Source organism: Capsicum annuum, unplaced genomic scaffold, assembly GCF_002878395.1.
Source record: "Capsicum annuum cultivar UCD-10X-F1 unplaced genomic scaffold, UCD10Xv1.1 ctg5193, whole genome shotgun sequence".
Classification (NCBI taxonomy): domain Eukaryota; kingdom Viridiplantae; phylum Streptophyta; class Magnoliopsida; order Solanales; family Solanaceae; genus Capsicum; species Capsicum annuum.
Window position 1 is genome coordinate 139311 of NW_025859915.1, and position 6860 is coordinate 146170.

A 6860-nucleotide genomic window follows, 5' to 3' on the forward strand; every position below is an offset into this window, starting at 1 on the left:
GTTTTGGGGATGGGCCCAGGGTCCGGGCGTGCTGAGGGCCCAAAATCGACTGGGCATGCCAGGTAGGTTGGAGATCATCCCAGTGTGGTCTGTTTAATTTTTTGTGGCCATTTGGTTAGAGAAACGAGCGAACGGTGTGAACGGGATATTTTCGGGCTAAATCAGTGTGCTATAGCCCACGGTTTTGGGTTGGACACAGGGTTCGGGTGTGATGTAGGCCAAAAATTGATCGAGACATGGCAGGGAGGTTGGGGATCATCCCAGTGTGGTCCATTTAATTTTTAGTGGCCATTGGAAGGACAAACGAGCGAAACGGCACGAACGTTGCATTTTTTGGATAAATCGGTGTGCTATAGCCCACGATTTTGGGTGTGGGCCTGAGGTCTATACGTTCTTTGGGATGAAAGTCAATCGGGGCGTGCAGAGGTTGGTGATCATCCCTGTATGGTCCGTTTAATTTTTCGTGGCCATTTGGGAGAACAAACGAGCGAAATGGCACAAACGGCGTATTTTCAGGCTAATCAGAGTGCTATAGCCCATGGTTTTGGGGGTGGGCCCGGGGTCCGAGCGTGCTGTGGGCCAAAAATCAACTGGGGCATGCCAGGGAGGTTTGTGATCATCCTAATATATTTCATTTAATTTTTCATGGCCATTTGGGTGGACAAACGGGCGAAGCAGCGTGAACGGGGCATTTTCGAGCCAAATCGGTGTGCTATAGCCCAAGGTTTTGGGGGTGGGCCCGGGGTCCAGGCATGCTTGGGTCAAAAATTGATTGGGTCGTGCCAGAGAAGTTGAGGATCATCCCAGTATGGTCCATTTAATTTTTTATGGACATTTGAGTGGACAAACGGGTGAAATAGCACGAACGAGACATTTTAGGCCAAATCGATGTGTTATAGCCCACGGTTTTTGGGTTAGGCCCAGGCTTCTGGTGTGTTATGGGTATAAAATCGATTGGGGCATACCAGGGAAGTTGGGGATCATCCCAGAGTGTTTCTTTTAATTTTTCGTGGCCATTTATGAGGACAAACGGGCAAAGGATGCGAACGGGGTAATTTTAGGCCAAATCAGTGTGCCATAGCCCACAGTTTTATTGGCGGGCCTGGTGTCCGGGCGTGCTATGAGCCTTAAATCAATCGGGGCGTGATTGGTAGGTTAGGAATCATCCCAGTATGGTCTGTTTAATTTTTTGTGGCCTTTTGGGTGGACAAACGGGAAAAACGGAGCGAACGGGGCATTTTTTCTCCAAATCGGTGTTTAATATTACACGGTTTTGGGGGTGGGCTCAGGGTTCGGGTGTGCTGTCGGTCGAAAATCTATCGAGGCATGCCAAGGGTAATGGGAATCATTGCAGTGTGGTCCGTTTAGTGATTTGTGGCCATTTGGGTGGACAAATGGGCAAAACGGTGCGAACAGGGCAGACCTATTTGGCCCAAAAATGCCCCGTTCACGCTGTTTCACCCGTTTGTTCACCCAAATGGCCACTAAAAATTAACTGGACCATACTGGGATGATCCCAAACTTCCCCGGTATCCCCCGGTCGATTTTTGGCCTACAACACGCCCCAAAACCGTGGGCTATAGCACACCGATTTGGCCCGAAAATGCCCCGTTCTTGCCGTTTCTCCCGTTTGTCGACCCAAATGGCCACGATAAATTAAACGAACCACACCGGGATGATCCCCAACCTCCCTGGCATGACCCGATTAATTTTTAACGCACAACATGCCCGGACCCTAGGCCCACCCCCGAAATCGTGGGCTATTGCACACCGCTTTGTAATAAAAATGCCCCGTTCGTGCCGCTTCGCCCGTTTGACTACCCAAATGACCACGAAAAATTAAACTGACCATACAGGGATGATCCCCAACCTTCCTGGCATGCCTCGGTTGATTTTTGGCCCACAGCATGCCTGGAGCTTGGGTCCACTTCCAAAGACGTGGGCGATAGCACATTGATTTGGCCCCAAAATGCCTTGTTCGTGTCATTTCGCCCGTTTGTCCACCCGAATGGCCACAAAAAATTAAACGGACCATATAGGGATAATCCCAACCTCCCTGGAATGCCCTAGTCGATTTTGAGCCCACAACACACCTATAACCCAAGCCCACCCCTAAAACCGTCAGCTATAGCACACCGATTTGGGTTGAAAATGCCCTATTCGCATCGTTTAGCCCGTTTGTCCAACCAAATAGCCACAAAAAATAAACATACCACACTGGAATAATTTCTAACCTCCCTGACATTCCCCGGTCAATTTTCACCCATAGTACGCTTGGACCCCTAGCCCAGCCTCGAAATCGTGGGCTATAGCACACCGATTTGGATCATGAATGCCCCGTTCGCGCCATTTTTCCCGTTTGTCCACCCAAATAGCCACAAAAAATTAATCAAACCACACTGGGACGATCTGAACCTCTCTGGAATACCCCAGTCAATTTTTGTCCCACAGCATTCCCCGACGCCAAGCCTACCCCCAAAATTGTGAGCTATAGCACACCGATTTGGCAGGAAAAATGCCCCGTTCGCGCCGTTTGTCTATGCAAATGGCCACAAAAAATTAAACGGACCACACAGGGATGATCCCCAACCTCCCTGGCATGCCTCAATCAATTTTTGGACCACAGCACGCCTGGACCCTGGGCCTACCCCTAAAATTGTGGGCTATAGCACACCTATTTGGCCCGAAAATGCCCCGTTCATGCTGTTTCGCCCGTTTGTAAACATAAATGGCCACAAAAAAATAAAATGACCATACTGGGATGATCCTCGACGTACTTAGCATGCCGCATAGGATTTTTGGCCGACAGTACGCCCAGACCCCGGGCTCACCAACAAAATCGTAGGCTATAGCACACTGATTTTGCCCAAAAATGTCCCGTTCGCGCTGTTTTGCCAGTTTGTCCCACCAAATAGCCATGATAAATTAAATGGACTATGCTGGGATTATCCCAAACTACCCAGGCATACCCCGGTTGATTTTTATCCCACAACACGCTTCAACCTCGGGCCCACTCCCAAAACCGTGGCCTATAGCACATCGATTTGGGTCAAAAATGTCCCGTTTGTGCTATTTTTCCAGTTTGCCCACCCAAATAGCCACAGAAAATTAAATAGACCATACAGGGACGATCCCCAACCTCTTTGGCATGCCTCAATCAATTTATGACCCACTGCACGCCCGGACCCCAGGCTCATCCTCAAAACCGTGGACTATAGCACACCGATTTGGCCTAATAATGCCCTGTTTCGCTCGTTCGTCTACCTAAATGGCCACGAAAAATTAAATGGAACACACTGGGATGATCCCCAACCTTCGTGACACGTACCGATCAATTTTTGGCCCACTATACGCCCGGACCCCGAGCCCACCCCTAAAACCGTGGGCTATAGCACATCGATTTTGTCCAAAAATGCCCTGTTCCCCCCATTTTGCCCGTTTGTGCACCTAAATGACCACAAAATATTAAACGGACCACACTGGGATGATCCCCTATCTCCCTGGCATACCTCGATCAATTTTTGGCCTACATCACACCCGAATCCTGGGCCCACCCCAAAAACCATGGGCTATAGCACACCTATTTGGCCCGAAAATACCTCGTTCATGCTATTTCGCTCGTTTGTTCACCCAAATGGCCACAAAAAATGAAATGAACCACACTTCGATGATCCCAAACCTCCTTGGCATGCCCCAGTCAATATTTGGCAAAAAACACATACCGGACCTCGAGCCCATCCCAAAAACCGTAGACTATAGCACACCGATTTAGTTTGAAAATGATCCAAAATCAACGTTTCGCCCGTTTGACCACCCAAATGGCCAAAAATAATTAAACGGACCACACTAGGATGATCCCCAACCTCTCTGGGGCTATAGCATACCGATTTGGCACGAAAATGCCCCGTTCGCGCCGCTTCGCCTGTTTGCCCACCCAAATAGCTACGAAAAATTAAACAGACCATACTGGGATGATCCTCAACCTCTCTGGCATGCCTCGATTAATTTTTGGCCCACAAAATACCCGAACCCTGGGCCCATCCCCAAAACCATGGGCTATAGCACACCAATTAGTCCTGAAAATGCCCTGTTCGTATCTTTTCGCCCGTTTGTCCACCTAAATAGCCACAAAAAATTAAACGATCCATACAGGGATGATCCCCAACCTCCCTGGCATGCCCCGGTCAATTTTTGGCCCACAACACACCTGTACCCCAGGACCACCCCTAAAACCGTCAGCTATAGTACACCGGTTTGGCCCAAAAATACCCCGTTCGTGCCGTTTAGCTCGTTTGTACACCCAAATGGCCATAAAAAATTAAACAGACCGCACTAGATGATTCCCAACCTCCCTGACATGCCCCGGTCAATTTTTAGCCCAAAGCACGCCCGAACCCCAAGCTCACCCTTGAAACCGTGGGCTATAGTACATCGATTTGGACCGAAAATGCCCTTTTCGCGCCGTTTTGCCCGTTTATCCACCCAAATAGCCAAGAAAAAGTAAACTGACCACACTGGGATGATCCCCAACATCGCTGGCATGCCTCGGTAGATTTTTGGCTGACAGTATTCCCCGTCCCTGGGCCCACCCCCAAAATCGTGGGCTATAGCACACCAATTTGGCACGATAATGCCCCATTCGCGACACTTCACCCTTTTGTCCATCCAAATAGCCACGAAAAATTAAACGGACCATACTAGAATGATCTCTAATCTCCCTAGCATGCCCTAGTTGATTTTTGGCCCACAGCACGCCCGGACCCCGAGCCTACCCCTAAAATCATCGGATATAGCACACCGATTTGACCCAAAAATGCCCCGTTCGTGCTGTTTTGTTCGTTTGTCCACCCAAATGGCAACAAAAAATTAAGCGAACCATACTGGGACGATCTCCAACTTTCTTGGCATGTCCAGGTTGATTTTCAGCCCACAGCACGCCCCGACCCAGGGCCCACCCCCGAAAACATCATCTATAGCACATCGATTTGGCTCGAAAATGCCCAGATCGTGCTGCTTTGTTCGTTTGTCCACCCAAATTGCCATAAAAAGTAAAATGGACCATGTTGCAATGATCCCAACCTCCCTGACAAGCCTCGTTTGATTTTTAGACCATAGCATGCCCAAACCCCGAGCCCACCCACGAAATCGTAGGCTATAGCACACCATTTTGGCCAGAAAATGCCCCGTTTGTACCGTTTCGCCCGTTTGTCCATCCAAATGGCCATAAAATATTAAACGGACCACATTAGGATGATCCCCAAACTCCCTGGCATGCCTCAATCGATTTTCGGCCAACAGTACTCCCTGACCCCAGGCCCACCGCCAAAACTGTGTGCTATAGCATATTGATTTAGCCCAAAAATGCCTCGTTTGTGTCCGTTCGCCCTTTTGTCCACCCAAATGGCCACGAAAAATTAAACGGACCACGCTAGGATGATTCTCAACCCCCTGGCATGCCCGGTCAATTTTCGTCCAACAGCACCCCCGAGCCCTGGGCCCACCCCCAAAATTGTTGTTTATAGCACATCGATTTGGCCCAAAAATGCCTGATCGCCCTGTTTCGCCCGTTTGTCCATCCAAATGGCCACGAAATATTAAACGGACCACACTGGGACGATCCCTAAACTCCCTGGCATACCCCGGTTGATTTTTGGCCAATAGCACGCACTGACCCGGGCCCACCCCTAAAACCATGTGCTATAACACACCGATTTGGCTCGAAAATGTCCCTTTCGTCCCCATTCGCCCATTTGTCCACCCAAATGGCCACAAAAAATTGAACGGAACACACTGGGATGATCCCCAACATCCCAAGAATGCCCCAGTTGATTTTTGGACCACAGCACAACCCAAACCCTGGCCCACCCCCAAAACCATGGGTTATAACACACCAATTAGGCCCGAACAAGCCTCATTTCGCCCGTTTGACCCAAATGGCCATGAAAAATCAAATGGACCAGACTGAGATGATCCCCAACCTCCCTGGCAATCCCCGATCGATTTTTGGCCTACAGCACGCCCGGACCACAGGCCCACCCCCAAAAGCATGGGCTATAGCATACCAATTTGGCCCGAAAATTCCCCATTTGCACTGTTTTGCCTGTTTGTCAACCCAAATGGCCACGAAAAATAAAAACCTCTCTGGAATGCCCCGGTCTATTTTTGGCTAACAACACGCCTGGACCCCAAGCCCAGACCCAAAACCGTGGGATATAGCACACCGATTTGGCCCGAAAATGCCCCGTTCTCGCCGTTTTTCCTGTTTGTTCACCCAAATGTCCACAAAAATTTAAATTGACCATACTAGGATGATCCCGAACTTTCCTAGCATGCCCTGGTCAACTTTTGGCGTACAAAACTCCCGAACCCCTAGCCCAACCCTAATGCCATGGGCTATAGCACACCGATTTTGCCCCAAAACACGTCCTTTGCACCGTTTCTCCTGTTTGTCCACCTAAATGGCCACAAAAAATTAAACGGACCATGCTGGGATGATCCCCAACCTCCCTGACATGCCTCGATTGATCTTCGGCCTACAGCACATTTGGACCCTGGGCTCACCCCTATTACTATGGGCTATAGCATTCTTATTTGGCCTGAAAATGCCCTATTTGCGTTGTTTTGCCCGTTTGTCCACCCAAATGGCCATGAAAAATTAAACGGACCACACTGGTATGATACCAAACTTCCCTGCCATTCCCCGGTCAATTTATGGCCCACAACATGCCCCGAACCCTGGGCTCATCTCCGAAATCGTGGGCTATAGCATACTGATTTGGCCCGAAAATGGCCCATTCGCTTCATTTCGCCCGTTTGTCCCCCCCAAATGGCCATAAAAAATTAAACGGAACACACTGGGA